At 39.8% G+C, this 18,593-nt stretch overlaps 1 long non-coding RNA gene across 2 annotated transcripts; it reads left to right on the forward strand.

The window, feature by feature from the left end:
- Positions 1 to 2,585: 2,585 nt before the first annotated feature.
- Positions 2,586 to 13,713, forward strand: LOC113935076. Of its 2 annotated transcripts, none has more exons than XR_003523894.1 (3): positions 2,586 to 2,803; positions 11,131 to 11,252; positions 13,248 to 13,713. It is a non-coding gene; the product is annotated as an uncharacterized LOC113935076 (long non-coding RNA). The 2 variants fall into 2 exon arrangements; XR_003523893.2 differs by lacking the exon at positions 13,248 to 13,713 and adding an exon at positions 11,850 to 12,204.
- The last annotated feature ends 4,880 nt before the right edge of the window (positions 13,714 to 18,593 follow it).

Here is an 18,593-nt window from a genome sequence, read left to right on the forward strand (position 1 = left end):
ATTGCAACAAAATAGTAAGTCAGATAAGAGCATACCTTTTCCTCCATGGAAGTTATGACATCTTCTCATAAAGTCCAGTCAAAAGATTTTAATATTTCTTCCTTTGACAACTTCAATTAATGCATCCTCTTTGATCAGCTGCTTCCTCTTAAACAACTGATAGAGATTAAAAAGAGAGAGAGACCTCAAATCAGTAGCCATCCAGTGAAAGGAATAACCCATAATTTTGTTGTCTGATGACTTTTGGTATCTTTGTTGGAATCCTTTTTCTTTTTATACTCACTTGCGGGTATTTTTGTTCTTGATATCACTTTTCAGTTCCTCCACATTGCACTTTGAAAAAGCAGTCCTCTCAAGAGATATAATGAAGGATATTGGAATGACATGCCCTGAGAAGCTGCTCTTGGTCCTCTCTTTGGAAGCACTCATGTGCAGAGTTAATCCTTAAAGAAAGTTACAGATCATCAGAAGTCATCAGCCAGATGAAATCCTAGGTATAACCAGATCACTTCCAAGTCAAGTCATCTCTGCATTTCAGCAATTCCAACAAAGTAATTTCTTGTTACCACAGATAGGGATTGATGCAATGTGCTACTACAATTATATAAATTCACTATTTTTAGCAGTTGAAATGTTAGCCAGGTCAAAGTGCATGGTGCCTTTGTAACTAGCTTGATTTTATATAAAAAGAGCTATCAAGTTTGTGCTAGGTTCTAATAGCACTGCTAATCTCATTCTTTTATTTTGATTCTGTGTCCATACCTGTAATTTCTCCAAGTGATTAAGACCACAAGTCTTAATCTTCTACAGCTGACATTTCCTTATGTGATTATTCATCTCTTTAGTTCTTTTAACAGCCACATTTTATTAATGATCATTTACCATACAGTAATAAGCTCCGTTATCATTTAGTCCTTCCAGAATTTTCTGATCCTTGATTACAGTGTAACATATTGCCTGATTAATTGCTCATCATTGCTGTTTTCAGCTTCTGCGTGCACTAAGGTTATTTCTTCCCTTTTTGGCTTTACTGTCCCCTGAAGACTTTGTTTTTCAACAACCTTATTAGTTGTTGAACCTGAACTTCTCTCACTTCCTTTTTGTGTTCTCTGATAGCACAGACTGACTCCTTGTAAATGGTTACCATTTACTCTTGTTTCAGTCTGGCACAGTGGTTCTTAGATTTTAGTGTGCCTTAGGAGCATCTGCAGGGCTCGTTAAAACACAGATTTCTGGATCCCACTCCCAGAGTAGGTCTAGGATGGCCAGAGAATTTGTTTTTCTAACAAGTTCCCAGGGGTGCCCGTGCTGCCTGTCTGGGACCAAGCTTTGAGAACCATTAGCATAGCAGGTTAGCATGGTGGTTAAGAGCCTAGGTTCTGGGTTCAGCTGATATGGGTTCTGACCATAGCTCTGCCACTTAACTTTCCCAACCATGTGACCTTGGGAAAGCTAAGGTTTTATAGCTTAAACTGTAGTTTCTACATTAGTAAAATCAGAAGAGGGCCAATCTTCTAGACTCCTTATAAGGATGAGATGAGATAATCCACATAAAGCACTTAGTACAGTAGCAAGATGTCAATGCTCAATAAATGTTAGTATTGATATTTTTTACAAGTGTGAGGAATTAATGTTCAAGCTTAATTACCGAAATTAAGAAAAATGCGCCTTTTTTCACAAATTGGCCATTTTTTCTTTGGCTCTTGATTTTCTATACTGCTGAGTTAGACCTGCTATTTTTTTTTTTTTTTTTTTAAAGATTGGCCATGTGGACAGAAAGATGCAGTAGAGAGATCATGAGATTTGGAATCAGGAAAACGCCTGGGTTCTAGTCTAGACTCTGCTATTTCTGGCTTTGTGACTCACAGCAATTTGCTTCATCTCTCTGATCCAAGTTTCCTGTAAATATCTTCTAAAGTGGTGACATAAATGGTAAGGATTGTTATATGGATCAAATGAGCTAGATCATTTGGTAGATTTTTTTACTTTAAGGTTCTGTGCAAGTAGTTGTTGTTATTTTTATTGAGAATAGGGGTCTAGAGCAATGTTTTATTGCACTTATTCATTATCATTGTGGAAAGTCATGCTTCCATGGAGTGACAATTATGGAAAAATACTTTTCCATTAGCATTATTTTGAGGTGGTAGTGACTCTAACTAAGAATTGCTGAACACTTGCTTAGATGTATGGTTGTGTTATTTTCTATTTGTGATCTAGTTAGATCTCTTTCTTATTGACTGAAATGCTGGCTCATCTTCCAGACTTTTTACCTGGAGAGAATTAACATCCGAATGACCATATTTTAAAATGATGCAGATGGAAAGAGAAACAATTATGTTATATCTGATAATAATTGGGCCAAAAGCATGCTTAAGAAAACTTTGTTCTCATGGTTTGAGTTGCTGAGTTTTCATAGATTTTAGACAAAACTCAGGGATTTCTCTTCAGTTGATACTACAGGATCCTTTCAGAAGAGGAAAGAAGTTCCATTTAATAAAAAATCTTAAATGTTTGAAGATACCAAAATAAGCCACTCACATTTCATGCTTTTGACGCATTTTTCTCTTGAAGGAAGCAGAATGACACACAAAAAGTCACTACATATGTCCCAAAGAAGGCCAAGTCAGAGGGCTGAGGGAGTTAAAGACAGAGAGACTGCGGGATCAGCACCCTCCCTTTCTCAGGCCACGTGATGAGCCACATTAAGCCGGTGTGTCTGAGTGTCATAAGGAGCCTGAAAAGGACTTTGTGTGCCCAATTTATTGACCTTCACAAAGGATTATATTGAAACCATCTCAGACAGGTGAGAACCTATCCTCCATTGGGGGAAGAAATCCTTTTCTTGAAGGAGATTCTATAACCTTCCTTATTAACTCATTTCAGTATTTACCATCCTTGGCTTCCTGCAGAGAAACCTCTTTCAACTGCCACAGGAACATCAGAATTTGTCCACTCTGGATTTGCTGAACACAGACATCTTTATGTAGCCAACCATCGTCATATCTCCGGGGCCCCCATGTCACTACTTCATCAATTGATTACACAATTAAACAGTTTTGGGAGTCAGGATATCGTCGTGGGCAAGAGCACTGAGAGTCAGGCAGTTCTGGATTAGAGTCTTGGCTCCTTCACTTTCTTGTTCCTATGACTTTGGGCAAAGTTACTTAAAACCTCTGAGCCTCAGTTTTCTTACCCATACAATGAGGATAATAAACATATAACATATCTACCTCTTAGGGGTGTTGTGAAGATGAAATGAGAAAGGTGAATGTTTTAGGTCGAGCTACATGAAATCATTAATATATGACCATTTGGACCGACAAAATAGCAACTTTACATGGTTCATACTAATAAATGGCTTAGCAAAAGGACCTGAATTCTATCAAAGATTTAACATTAATAATAGTTTTTAGAAACAAGAGAAAAAACTTTAATGATATATTATCAACATAATACATACAATGTTAATATAGTATATATATATATAACATAATATATATTATAATAACGTTATCATTATTATATTATCATTATTATTATCATGATGTACACTGTCCAGTCTAGGTGCTAGAGGATATTCCTGCAACCAAACCATTATGCAATGGTGAGAACACTGATTTATGGAGCTGTGTGTGATGCTATAAAAGTGTGGAAGATAGAATGTCTAGATTGGCCTGCAGAGGTCAGGGAAGGTGCCTGAAAGGCAGCAGCATTTGAACTGGGTTTTTTAGGGTCAGTTGGAGATTTCTTGATTGACAAACTGATGGGTGAATTTCAAACAGAGGAAAAAGCATGAGCCTAACCCACAGAGGTAGGAGGAGATGTGGGACATTTGGTGACCTGCAGTGATTCTGTGCGGCGAGAACATGAACTTGGACTTGGGCATGGAAGGAATTGCAGTAGAGAAAGAAATGGCGTGAAAGCAGGGTAGATTTTATTGGGGAAGTGTCATGAATGGTTTTTGCCAGTTCGGAAGGTTCCTCTGGAGGTTTTGTGGAGCACGATGAGCCTGGAGCAAGCATGGACACAGAGGGATGTGGAAGGAGGCTACTGCCAACTGATGTGGGGTGGTAGCAGCATGTTGGAGAGCAGTGGATGCAAATGACAGATTTATGGTTTCAAGGCCCTAGTGGTGGCTGAGCTCAGGCAAGAGGGTGACATGTACATGGACTTGTGGGTGTGTGGCTTGGGCCCTGGTGGGTGGTCACACTGTTCCCTGAAGTAGAGGAAATCAGAGACGCAGGAGGAGGCCGACTTGGACGTGCAAACAGGGTGGGAGAGAGCTGAGGAGATAAGGAGTTGGGTTTGGGCATCCTTGCTGTGGTCTAAGTGATTGTGTCTCCCCAAAATCCGTATGCTGAAGCCCTAATCCCCATGTGATGGTACTTGGAGGTGGGGCTTTGGGGAGGGAATCAAGTGTAGATGAGGCCATGAGTGTAGAGCCCTCACAATCAAATTGTACCCTTAAAAGGGGGAGGACACCAGAGCTGCCTGTCTGCCACGCGACGACCCTGCAAGAAGGTAGTGCATGCGAGAGGACCTCACCAGTCTCCAGAACCATAAGAAATGTGTGTGTTTGGAGCTAGATGAGGCACCATTTACAGAGTGGCAGACACAGTTTCTGCACTTCTTCCGTTATAGAGAAATAAGGAGTCTGCTTTTCTGACTACCAGGATAAGACTGTGTGGGAACATCTCTGCTTTTCTAGGTGAGAATGGTGGTGGCTGTTGTCACGTGGTTGAAGGTATTTTCTAATGACTTTGTAAAACTTTGATTTTAGAATATTCTCCGCCTTTGGGAGAATCTCTTAAGTGAGGTTTATTAAGAGCCTGAGAGACATGAGCAGATCTGGGAGAGTTAGCCGTGGAAGACTTGCTCATTCCTAGAATTCATGTTGATCAGTAATATTGGTTCTGAAAATAGCTTAGAGCTAAAAATACCTTTCAGAGAGAGAAAAATTTATAGGCCCATCAAGAAGGGAAAACACGAGAAAAGGAAGATGCCACGTTTTCCTTGAGCTTTGTAATGGCATCAGCTAATATAAATCATGGATGAGTGTGGAAATAGAAAAAAGAAAAAGGCATGGCTGCTCGAGTCTTTTCAGAGAACAATCTCCCTGAGTCATAGTGACTGATTACTATGTGTAATGAAAGATAGGAATGTTGGTGATGATGGAGTTTTCAAGCCTGCCTAAGTGGGGAAATGGTGTTATTGATGAAGGTGAGGGACTTAGCATGCTGAGCCCAGGGTGGGTGGAAGGAAAAGGAGGAGCTCAGTTTGGCAAGGGTTCGTTTGCGGGAAGAAAATGGAACAGCCAAGGAGGAGCATTCAGCAGGAATCAAAGACAGCACCGCAGGGACTGGAGCGAGAGAACAAGGTGGAAGGTAGAGGTTGGGGTATCATTTGCATGGATATTATCCAAGAGGCAGACAGAACATTTGTAGCAGAAGAAAGAACTCAGTACCCAGAATGAATTTTCAGAAATGCTCAGAATTCAGGGTTGGGGGACAGGAGGAAGAAGAAAAGCCAGGGGTGGAAGCAGAGGTCAAGCAAGAAGGTAGAATGACTTACCTTGGAAGTGCGTAGAGGCCATTTCAAGGTTTCAAGACAGGTGTTCGGTATATCCTGGAGCTTCTTTTGGCTCAGGTCATGGTCCCAGGGTCCTGGGATCGAGTCCCGCATCGGGCTCCCTGCTCCACGGGAAGCCTGCTTCTCCCTCTCCCACTCCCCCTGCTTGTGTTCCCTCTCTCGCTGTGTCTCTCTCTGTCAAATAAATAAATAAAATCTTAAAAAAAAAAAAAAAAGAAATATGTCGGTAAAGGAGGAGTAATAAGGTGGTAGCTAGAGCCAACACCAAGATCATACTGAGATTTTCTTTCAAGGTAAAGGAGAAACACACAGGTTGGGTTGAAGTCTATAGGGAGGGGAAGTTTGAAGATGCCAGAGAGAGGAAATAAATATAACAACCGTATCTCTCAGATGGGATCTAGCTTTAGAGAAAAAAGGAGGACACAGATTCCTTTGAGCTGGAAAGGACAAGAGGGTTAGTAAAAATGAAGATTGAAGTAAATTTTTTTTAAATGACAGTGTTAGAGGGGCACCTGGGTGTCTCAGTAGGTTAAGTGTCTGACTCTTGATTTCGGCTCAGGTCATGATCTCAGGGTCGTGGGATCGAGCCCTGCATTGGGCTCCGCGCTCAGCGGGGAGCCTGCTTGGGATTCTCTCTTTCTGCCCTTCCCCCGCTAAAATAAATGAATCCTTAAAAAAATAAATGAAGGTGTTAGGATAAAGAAGGGAATCTTTGGAGCTGCTCATTAAAAATAGAATGGGGACTCATTTATCAAGTAAGAATGCAGATCTCAGAAGAATTAAGAGATTTTGAAGTAGCTATTGGTAGACATGTTATCACCCAAAAATGAGGAAAGAACTTGGAGCTAAGTGGTGAGTGCTGAATTTGAGTAGCAATCACAAAATAATTATTTGTTGAGTTCCTTCTATGTGCCAGGCACATGTACTTGAAGTGAGAATACAGGTTTATATCTCTCACTAGCAATTCTCTGGGACCAAGTCTCCAGGGATACAGAGAGTCAAGGGAGAGGAGTTTTTGGAGTGGAGGAAAGGACCACACTGAAGAACATGCTGAGCAGGCGTCCAGAGCACTGTGCCATTCATAAAGCACTGTTCCAGACTCTGATAAAACTTGCCACCTTCAACATTCCTCAGAAATTGTATCTGGGTGTTAATAAGCTAGAGTCAGGAAAAAGAAATAGTTCCCAGAAAGGGGGAAGAAAATAAGCATTCCTTGGAAAAATAAATAAACGGATATTTTTTCTTTTCTTTTTTTTTTTTAATAAAGATTTTATTTATTTATCTGACAGAGAGACACAGTGAGAGCAGGAACACAAGCAGGGGGAGTGGGAGAGGGAGAAGCAGGCTTCCCGCGGAGCAGGGAGCCCGATGTGGGGCTCGATCCCAGGACCCTGGGATCATGACCTGAGCCGAAGGCAGACGCCTAACGACTGAGCCACCCAGGCGCCCAGTATTTTTTGTTTTCTTTTAAAGATTTTGTTTACTCATTCATGAAAGACAGAGTGAGAGAGAGAGAGACAGGGGGAGAAGCAGGCTCCCCGCCGAGCACGGAGCCCGATAGAGGACTCCATCCCAGGACCCTGGGATCATGACCCGAGCCCAAGGCAGATGCTTAACTGACTGAGCCACCCAGGCGCCCTAAATGGATAATTTTCAATAGATATCTTTGATCTTCTCAGCAGTTTTATTATGATTTGCTAGGTATAGCTTTCTTTGTATTTATCCAAAATATTCATGAGTAGAATGGTTAAGTAGATTGTACACAGTGTTTACACAGTGGAATACTGTATGGCAAGGAAAATGAATACACTGTAGTTACACACAACAGCGTGGATGAAACTCACGAACAGAATGTTGAGGGAAAGGAGACTTACACAAAAGAATTTATACAAACTTTTTTTCACGTATTAGAAAGTTGATCTGTAATGTTAGAAGTCAGGGGAGCTTCACGTTTGACTTATACGAGAGAATACCAGGGGGCTGGTAATGTTCTGTTTCTTGATCTAGGTGGTTTCCCTTGTGCTAATTTATTAAGCTGTATACTTCTAATTTGTGTGCTTTCTATAGTATATTATACTTAAAAAGTTTTTTTCTACAAAAATGCTTGTTAGCAATGGGAAAGAAAAAAGAAACCCATTTGCATTTAGTTTGAAGAAAGCAAATTGAACATCTATTGAATATCACTGGTATGATATTCCATCCTTTATTTTACAGACTAGGAAACAATTATCTAGATCTATTAAATGCCTGATTCTAGCTCTCAGAGATAATTAGTAACAGAGTTGGAACTGAAGGCTGTTCTTGAATTCCAAATCAAAATCCAGAGCTTTCCACCAGTTTGTCATAATATACATGTAATATCCATAAATCCTTCTAGCTCTGGTACCAAAGGCGCTTTCATCCATTCATTCATGTGGCATCTATTATGAGCTGGCCATTGTACTAGGCTCAGGGGTCTGGGGGCTGCTGCGCTGCAGCCCAGGGAGTGCTGTAATACAAAATATAAACAGACACTGAGAAACACATGTAGGGAGCTGTGAGATCCTAGGTGGATCCGGGGTGCCATCCTAGAGGTGTATTTATATGCGTACTAGATATTTCGAGAGGCGTATGTTTGGTGGTAAGGTGGGTGAACTGGTGTAATACTGTCTGGATTGAAACCTTGAGCACGTCACTTATGTGCTAGGCAGTATGACCAAGCTAGATGCCTTGAGGTTAGTCACACAATCTCTCTGTGCTTCAGTTCTCTCTGCTGTCAAATGGGGTTCAGTTATACTAAGTTAATATATATAAATGCTTAGGAAGGTGCTGGACACAGCATGCGCTAAGGAGGAAGGGGAACTCAGCGGGAAAAGTCTTCCCCAGCAGATAAGGAGTGTTTTGTTACTGACATTGTTTAGAATTGCCAACATATGGTAGTCAGAGAAAGCAGACTCATTTTTTGGCTTTATTATTGTTTTTAAAATCTCTATCGACAGTGCAACTCCTTACTGCTTGCATCTGAAGCAGCTCCTCCCACTACCCCACCCTCAACCCTCTACACTACCAGGTACACAGTAGGCACTACATAAGTGCTTGCTAGCATTATTGTTTAGGTATGGAAGGCCCCGGAGGAATTCCCCAGAAGAACAAGGTGCGGAGGAGGCCTTCCTGACAGAGGAACCCTACGTGCAAAGGCAAGTAGGTAGAAAGGCAGTGTTCATTCAAACCGTCAGTTCATAAGCAGGAGGAGGACAGGGCTTACGTGGGGGTAGTCCCACCGTCACTGGAAAGGAAAGCGAATCGTTGTGAATCTTCCCTTTGACGGGCATCATGGAAGGCCACTCACAATTTCACATGAGCTCCTTCTGCCTTCAGTTCGACATTTTCCCCACTCCTCAACATTGTATGCGGTTGCCTTTCTGCTCCAGAGAGTCAAGGATGGCTTGAAGATACTCGCCCTTGAGAGTGTAATTCTGCCAACAAGCTATTTCTGTGCAGTGCTTTTTACCGCACCAATATGAGAGCCTACTTTGATGATGAGAATAATCAACTGCTTTGTCTTCTAGAGGGTTCTTAATGCCAACAGTCCGTACTTCTCTGTGAGTGCAATTAAATAAAGGGAGGGGCAAAGCCCAGTTAAATAATTCATAAAAGCACAACTACAGAAAGAAAAATTTAGCTTGGTTTTTCCATTAGTGACCAGGCCACTACCAAGGTAAGGGACTCCCTTACGCTGAGGACTGTCACACCATCATAGGAGTTCACAGCAGAAATGTAAATCATCTTACTGAGGAGTCCCAGGAGGACTGGCTTAACCTGCTGGGCTGCTTTTGCAAAATACCATAGACCATAACCAACAAGGAATCAATCCCTTCATACCTGTTAAAATGGCTGTTATCTGTGATCAATTAGAGAAGAGATAACAAATACTGGGGGGAAATGTGGAGAAAAACAAGGCATTGTGCACTGTTGGCGGGGATGTAAATTGGTGCGGCCACTGTGGAAAACAGTAGAGACATTTCTCAAGAAATTAAAAATAGACATACCACATGACCCGGGAATTCCACCTCTGGGTATACATCCAACAGAAATGAAAACAGAATTTAGAAGAGATACCTGCACCCCAAGTTCACTGCAGCTTTATTCATGGAGCCAAAATAGGGAAACAGCCCAATATATGGAATATTATTTAGCCATGAGAAAGAAGTACATTCTGCCATTTGTAAGAACGTGTGAGACCCTGAAGACATTATGCTAAGTGAAATAAATCAGAGAGGTAAAGACAAATACTGTGTGATATCACTTACATGTGGAACCTAAGAAAAGCTGAACTCATAGAAATGGACACTAGAATAGTAGTTACCAGGGGCTGGGGTGGGGGAAAAGGGGAGATGTTGGTCAAAAAGTACAAACTTCCAGTCATAAGATGAATAAGTTCTGGGATCTAATGTACAGCATAGTGATTATAGGTAATAATACTCTATTATTTACTTGAAAATTACTAAAATAGTAGATCTTAAATGTTCTCACCGCAAAAAAGAAATGATAATTAGGTGACATGATGGAGGTGTTAGCGAGCACTATGGTGGTAATTATTTTGCAGTATAGAAGCGTATCAAATCAACACATCATACACCTCAAACTTACACAATGCTGGGTGTCAATTATATCTCAGTAAAGGTGGAAAAAATATGTAGGGTTTTGGTAAAATTGGTTATCACTTTGACATATTGATAAGAGAAGTTGCAGAGAGCACTGTTATTCCAAATAACTGGTACACAGTACCCGAATCTTCCTGGAACTTTTCATAACATCTAGAACATCTGGAAAGGAAGCAAATTCCCATTTACATAATGTCGTCTCCTTCTTTCTGAAAAGCGCCCCTGTTCTCCAGCCATCGGATGTGGGATACTGTTGTAGTGGGGGCTACTATTCGAGGATATCATGAAATCTTCGCATGTGTAAGAAGAGATTTTTGTCTTTAAGAGGTTGTGTCAAAAATAACGTTTTCTGGTCTGGGCTTTGGCCATTGTCTTACCATCTTCTGTGGTCCTGGTAGGCACCGTGATGCCTCCCCACCTTCCTAAGACTGTATGAGTCCAACAGCTCTCAGTCCTTGTCTTTGTCACCTTGGCCCCCAGGGAGGCCACGACAGTGTTTTGTTTTGGTGGTGGAGATTCTTAGAACACTTAATCTTCAGAACAACCCCGACACCATAGGTTTTATTAAGACCCGTTTTCACACTGAAGGAACAGACTCAGAGACGTTACACAACTTGGCCATGGTTCTCGCTGCCAGGAAGCGGTGGACTTGGGGTTTAAACCTCCATCCATCGATCAGCTACCAAAGTTTATATATGCTGTTACGTGGCAGCATTCAGCAGTGTCCCTATTTGTGGACATTGAATTCATGGTGTCTAATCTGTTACCAATTAGCTTAAATTGTTGGAAACCTATTTCAGATACTGAACTTAAAATCTGTTTCTTTTTATTTCTGTGTAAAATTGCCCTGTGAGAGCTATCCAGAATGTCCACTTTTTTTTTTTTTTCCTCCTGACAGTCACTTTCAAATACTTGAACGAAACTCTCAAATATAGTTAGGGATGGATTCATAAAGAGGTGGAACCTGAAGAGGAGCCATAGCATTTGAATTGATGGAAATGAAAGAAACAGACATTACAGGTAATCAAATGTGATAACAATAGAATGATTTGTTGAGGGCTTATTGTGTCCAGTATTGTGCTAGTCACTGGCTGTGCGTTATCCCGAGTCAGCCACATGGGATGACTGTGCAGAAGGTGGATGCTGTAGTCATTTGCTGGATGCAAAAACATACTCGAGAGATGTGCAGTAATCCATTTCACCCAGGTATTAAGTGACAGAGATTTGAAGCTGGACCTCTGTTATTCCAAAAAATATGTTTTCTTCACTAGCCTCGGCCTGGGTCTTGGCTATGTAAATTAAGTTACAAAAACAGTGTAATCTGTTTATAAGTCTGAATTCAGTGGAGTACAAGGCTGGGAAGGCCTTCTTGTTTTTCAGTCACCGTATTAAACACGCTCTGCCAATTTACTCCATTCTTGTCCTCTATTAACATTTTAAGAGGATTCCATTGCTTTTTAGGCCTTTTTAGTCAGGACAAAGCCCAGCCCATGGCAATCTCATTTCTTTCCCTTTGTCCAGATCAGACCCAACAACCTAAGGCGGGTACCTGCAGTGAAGAGGAGCATGGTGTACTCATTTAATCTTTTTTCCCTACCTCTTTCACGGGGGTTTCAGGCAGGGAGCAGAGAAATGGTGGTGATTCCAACTGATGACGTCGGAATCATCTTTGACACCTGCTGCTTCTCTAGGTAACCCTGATCAGCTACCGATGCTGTCAGTAAGGCCAGCACCCACCGATGGACTGGATTTTGGGAAATGAAGGACAAAGGGGGAGCAAAGTTAAGGTTTGCATGACAGGGAAGATGGCATTTATGGAAATGGGCATGCTGGAAGAGAGTGAGCTGATTCAGGATAGGCATAATCCTATCCGTTGTGGAAGCTTCTACATGATGACTTAAATTGGAAGGACAGTTAGCTCTCACTTTACGGAACTGGTGTGTTCCAGCTGTTGGTTCTAAAATGAACCCAATTGTTCTTGTTAACTGCTATTAGAAAATCAAGGATGTATCCCCACAAGGAAAAAAGAAAATTCTCAGTTGACTCAATTAAAAACTTTTGGTGAAGATGTAGTTGCACTGGTGGCCAGCTTCCTAGCCCCTGGGGGATTGTTGTCCCACTTAGTGGTTCGCTTCTCCTTTGCTGTGATTTTTCGACTCCTTGGTTTCCCCTCGGCTGTCAGTCCCCATCGTGCTCCCTTTGGGATAGAATGTAGTGTGGTGTCTGTTATTGGAGAAATGACTGCACAATCCCAAAGCACCCCGAGTTTTCTGGCTGGCTATAGATGTCACATTTGCATTCAGGTTTTACATACTTTCTCTCTGTTCTTTCTTATCTTTGGAACATCTCTAAAAATAACAACCTACTGGGAGCACCCATGAGGGTAACTGTGACCTGCATCCCTTTATCTTCCCATGAACAAAACTCTTAAGAAAACGGTCTACAGACATGGCATCTTCTATTTCATCAGACTCTTCGTTGTCCTGTAGATTTGACATTCCCTGTGTCTGTATAACATTTATTGGTGTGTCTATTATGAGAAAGCTCTTTTGAACCAGTTATAAGAAAACCCAATTTGGCAAATGGTAAGTTATGTCCCTACCTCTGCCCCCTGAGCGATTTGATCTTGGGCACCACAGGAAGTTGTGGAGGTTTGGAAGGAGAGCATGAACAGAAGACACCAGGAGATCGAAGAACTTAGGAACACCTTGGGAAAGAGAAGAGGCATAAGGAGGGAGGAAAGGGCTACTGGCAAAGACGAAATTACTTTAGAAATATTGCTGCACTGGTTTCTATGCGGGAAACCTATAATACCAATCCCATTGAAAAGACTGGGTCAATAGAGTTACCTCCTGAACTCTCAATTTATAGCACCAACGTTTTCTCTAACTTTGTTACAGCTGAAGGCAGGAGTCATGTTGATACAAAACACTATTACAGCTCTTCTTGAAAAGAAGAAAAAGATTTTCACAAATGCTTCCCTTCTCATTTATTGTCACTACCATTTTTCCCCAGACTACTCTCATTCTCGGCCCACGGAGGAAATCAGAAGATAATCTAAAATTAAATGATGATGGCTCAAAGCTTAAAGCACTTAAAAAGAGAGAGAGGGAAAAAAACCGCATCACATCTTGAAAGGGCTGGGAATGAGGACTGGAAGATTGCCAAGGAAGCCCAGAAGTGCTGTTGACAAGTGGGCCTTTGGTACGTTGTGTGACCAGAGAGGACCTGTAAGACATTCTCCTTCCTCATGCTCTGTGATGGTGTTTGAGGTTATGAAAACCTAGGAGAGAGTTGAGAAAGAATGGAAAGCAGGTATACACAGAGCACTAGTGAGTTAGGAAAACCAAGTTGAACACTTGATTTACTAGTTACCATGTTGTAATATAAACCTACTCAGCATTTCTTTCTGTACCTAAAATGACATCCTCATAGAATATGAAAATTAAAATCAAATTATATATATGCACACACGTATATCTTTTACATATATATGCCTATATATTTGTGTGATACATATATACACACACACACACACACACACAACATATGTATCACACACCCCACGTGCACATAATTCTTAATCAATATAGGGGTTAACATATAAAACACTTGTTATAGTAATGCTATTAACTATTTTTATTATAGGATATAAAGCCAGCTCTTCAGCTTACTTTAGCTTTAGTCCCACTTGCCCATATGTGATGATATGCAAATCACAAAAAGGGCCCTCCCGTTTAGCATCTTCCATTTCTTGTCAAGTTTCTCTGACTGTTAGAAGTAAAAAAAAGCATAGGTGTCAGAGTCTGACAAATCAGAATTCAAATGTGTGCTCTGCCGCTCATGAGCCATAAAACCTGGGACAAGTTACCTTTCTGGGTCTGAGAGTCCACATCTGGATAGTGGCATTATTTATTATTTCACAACACGGCTGGGAAATTTAATGAGGTGAAAAGTATGTAACAGTGCTGAGCAGATTGCCTGGCATATAAGATACACTAAATCAGGGGCTGGCAAACTTCTGCCCAAGACCAGATAGTAAATATTTTAGGCTTTGCAGGCCTAAGTACTCAAGTTAGTCATCATAGCATGAAAGCAGCCAGAGACAATTGTAAAAGAATGAGTATGGCTGTGTTCCAATAAAACTTTATTTAAAAAAGACATGTGGGTCACTTGGGGCCTGTGATCTGTAGTTTGCAAATCCAAGCTCTGTTTCTTCCTCTTTCCCCAATTTGAGATTTAGGTTTTTCATGTGTGTAATGTTGAAAATAGCACCTACCAAAATGTTAGTTTATTTATCGAGCATCTGTTGTGTACAAAGGACCGGGTAAAGTGCGATGAAGAACAGAGTGAATAAAATTTGCTTTTACCCTTGAGGGGCTTAAAGAGTAACAGAAAGTGTTTAACTTATCTAAGTTTGGTCCTCTTCCTTAGCCAGGAAATGGTTTAAGAGTATTTATTTCATGGAGTTATTATGAGAATGAAATAAAGCATCGTGTTTAAGTGTAGATGCAGTAGCAGGCTTTGTGGAAAATGGTCATGGGACTGAACCTTTCTGCTATGAAGAGCTGTAAAGCTGGACAAAGTATATGAATAAACTGTTTTCACACATTGGACAACACATAGCACGGGGCTGTGATGCTTGAGATCAGGAAAACACCATATTTCACTACAGCTTTCTACCTGAGACCACCATTCAAACTTCAGCACAAGTAAGTGAAGCCCAATTAAAAACAAGTTGAGCCTACTTTTTGTTTTTAAGTGTCTTTCTTTTTAAGGTAGTGGTTTCACTGGGTGGAGGCAGGCGAGAATAGAGTTTGGGGGCTGCTGATGTCGCAGGAAGTTACAGGTCAGGTTACTGAGGACCAGGCAGATGCGCACATAAGATGGCTTCAGAAATCTGCATAAGGCTCCCCTGGAGGTTTTGGGTGAGTAGAAAGCTGTGTATGCATAGATCAAGATTCAGTAAGATTAGACAGAGAACAGTGAACTGAACAAAATCTTGGAGGTTGCACAAGAGAGGAAGATGGAGTTACAACCATCCAACATGGAGGGACCTCATAAGCACCCTAGACATTCGATTGAGATGCCAGAAAATGTATATCTTAAGAGTAAGGTTACTCTAGCTCTAGAAGAGAGGCTACTCTAGAGTCATCATAAAAAAGCTTAAAACCAAGCCTTGATAGGATAAAGCTGACCTGTCAATAAATTAAGTGCCTGCCAAAGCAAAACACAACAGGCTTAAAATTCAGACTTATATAACAGCATAGAATCCATAATTGAGTATACATAATATGTTTTGAAGACATGTGAGGGAGTAGGAAAATGTGGCACTTAACCAGGAGAAAAGTGAGTCAATAGCAACAGACCCAGAAATAACACAGAACTTGAAATTAGCAGACTTGTTGTTTTTTTTTTTTTGGCCACACCCACCGCCCAGCCCCCATCCCTGACCCCTAGCAACCACTAATCTATTCTCTATGATTTTGTCATTGCAAGAATGTAATAAATGAAATTATACAGTTGTCAATCTTTGGGGATTGGCTTTTTTCACTCAATATAATTCCCTGGAGATACATTCAAGTTATTGCATGTATTGATAATTTGTTCCTTTTATTACTGAGTAGTATTCCGTGATGTGGATGTATCACTGTTTATTTCACTGTTCATTCATTGAAGGACCTCCTGATTGTCTCCCCCTTTTGGCTATTACAAATAAATCTGTGAACATTTTTGTACAGGGTTTTTGTATGGACATAAGTTTTCATTTCTCTGGGACAAATGCCCAAAGGTACAACTGCTGGGTTCTAGGGGAGTTGCATGTTTAGTTTTATAAGAAACAGTCAAATTCTTTTCCAGAGTAGCTTTATTACTTATAATCTCACTAACAGTGTACGAGTGATCCAGTTTTTCTGCATCTTTGCCAGCATTTAATGTTGTCACTATTTTTTATTTCAGCCATTCTAAGTTACGTGAGATGCACTTTAAACACGAAGACATAGATGGGTTAAAAGAGAAAAAAATCATTTTTCATAGTAAAGATGCAGTAATTGTGTCAAGGATAGGCAAAGTAGAGTTCAAGGAAAGGAGTATTTACCAGAGATAAAGAGGAAGATTTCATAATGATATAAATAATGAATTAATTATTATTCATTAAGAAGACAAAACAGTCTTAAATGTGAGTTTATCTATAACAGAGCCTCAAAACATATAAATCAAGTGATAGGACTGAAAGCAAGGATAGATATATCCATTATCAGAGTTGGACATTTTAACACTTCTGCTCTCAGTAACTGGTTTGACAAATAGACTAAAAGCTGTAAAGATATAGATTTAAACACTGCTATCAGCCAAGTTGACCTAAAAGATAATTATAGCACACTATTCAACAATTGTAGGACACTTTCTTTTCAAGGCTACATGGGATATTTATCAAGGGAGACTATTTGCTGGACCATCAGAGTGTGTTTATAAATTTAACATTATTGAAACCTTTAAGCATACTTTCTGTCCGTAAAGAATTAAATTAGAAATCAATAACAAAATATTGACATAATTCTCAAATATTTGGAATAAGAAACACTTCTAAATAATATATTCACCAAATAAAAAGAATTACAAAGGTTATTAAGAACTATTTTACTAAATGGTAATAAAAACAAAGTATCAAAATTTGTGGGGTGCCGGTAAAACATTGTTTAGATGGAAATTTATAATGGCAAATCTTAAAAGGAAGAATGGTTGTTGTGTGTTTTTTTTTTTTTTATTAGAGAAAGAGCACAAGCAGGGGAAGCCGCAGAGGGTGAGGGAGAAGGAGAAGCAGACTCCCCGCTGAGCAGGGGTCCTGGAATCACGACCCAAGCCAAAGACAGACGCGTAACCGACTGGGCCACCCGGGTGCCCCAGAAGAATGGTTTTAAATCAACCGTCCATATTTGCACCTCAGGAAGATAGAAAAAGCAAAGGAAATTATACCCAAAGTACACAGAAGGAAGGAAATAATAGAAATTAATGAAACAGAAAATGAGCAGATAATAGAACAAATCAGTGGGGAAACAAAAATTGATTATCAGAAAAGATGACTAAAATTGAGAATTTATCTTTCTCAACTGGGGTTCTGCAAGAGAATTAGACTTAAAGAATATTGACCATTTTTTCTATTCTTCTAAGTAAGTTACATAGCCAATACTATTTTAGATCAAGAGAAAAGTTTATTTCATTTTATATAATAGATACTTTAGAGCATTAGGGCTTAATTCTTTTGTGGAATCCTAGTTGAGAACAGTTGCCCCCAGCTATAGTGATAAAGATTGTATTTATTTTGTTTGTTTGTTTTAGAGATTTACTTATTTGAGAGAGAGAGAGAGAGAGAGCTGGGGGAGGGGCAAAGGGAGAGGGAGGGGAGAGAAATCTCAAGTGAACTCTCCACTGAGTGTGGACCTTGACACAGGGCTCGATCCTATGACCCTGAGATCATGACTTGAGCCAAAATCAAGAGTCAGACGCTTAACCAACTGAGCCACCCTGTACTGATAAAAATTACAAAAGAAAATAGAAATTACAAATTACCAATATCAGAAACGTAGAAGGGGCCATCACTAAAGATGCTGTGGACATTAAAAATTAGTAAGAAAAAATACTATATGCCATGAAAGGAAAAAACAACACTACAGCTGTGTTGAATTTAAGTTAAATTTATAATTTAAAATTTTCCTATAATTCCAGATGCACTGGAATTATTAACTGGAAGACTTTAACTTATATTTAAGAAAGAAATATTGCCAGTTTTACAAAAAGTTGTTTAGAAAAAGGAGTCGGAACTGCTACTCAACTTTATGAAGTGAACATAGCCTTGATGTCACAGTCCATTATCATGCATTAACATAAATGTATATGCAGAATTTTAACAAAATACTAGAAATTGAATGCAGAAATTATGACAAAATATTAGAAATCAAATCTGGAAATATATAGTCAGGTAGTATATATGACAAAGTGGGATTTATCTCACAAATGAATACAAGGTTGTTTCAACATTTGAAAATCAATTATTTAAATCAATTTAACAAAATTAATGAAATCAACTAAGGTAATACATCACATTAAGAGATTAAAGAAGAAAAATCCTGTGATTAAAATGCAGAAAAAATACAAAATTCAACACCCATTTATAATAAAAACTTTCAGCAAAGTAGGAATAATAAGGGGTCTCTCAATCTGATAAAAGCTACAGCTAACATATTTAAAGGTGAAGGACTGATTGTTTTCCCTATCATTTTGGAACAAGACAAAAAGGCTACTCTATTCTATTCAACCTTGTGCTCAAAGTAATGGCTAGTGTAATAAAGCAAAAATAAAAAA

This window comes from Zalophus californianus, chromosome 13 (assembly GCF_009762305.2).
Source record: "Zalophus californianus isolate mZalCal1 chromosome 13, mZalCal1.pri.v2, whole genome shotgun sequence".
In the NCBI taxonomy this organism is placed as follows: Eukaryota; Metazoa; Chordata; class Mammalia; order Carnivora; family Otariidae; genus Zalophus; species Zalophus californianus.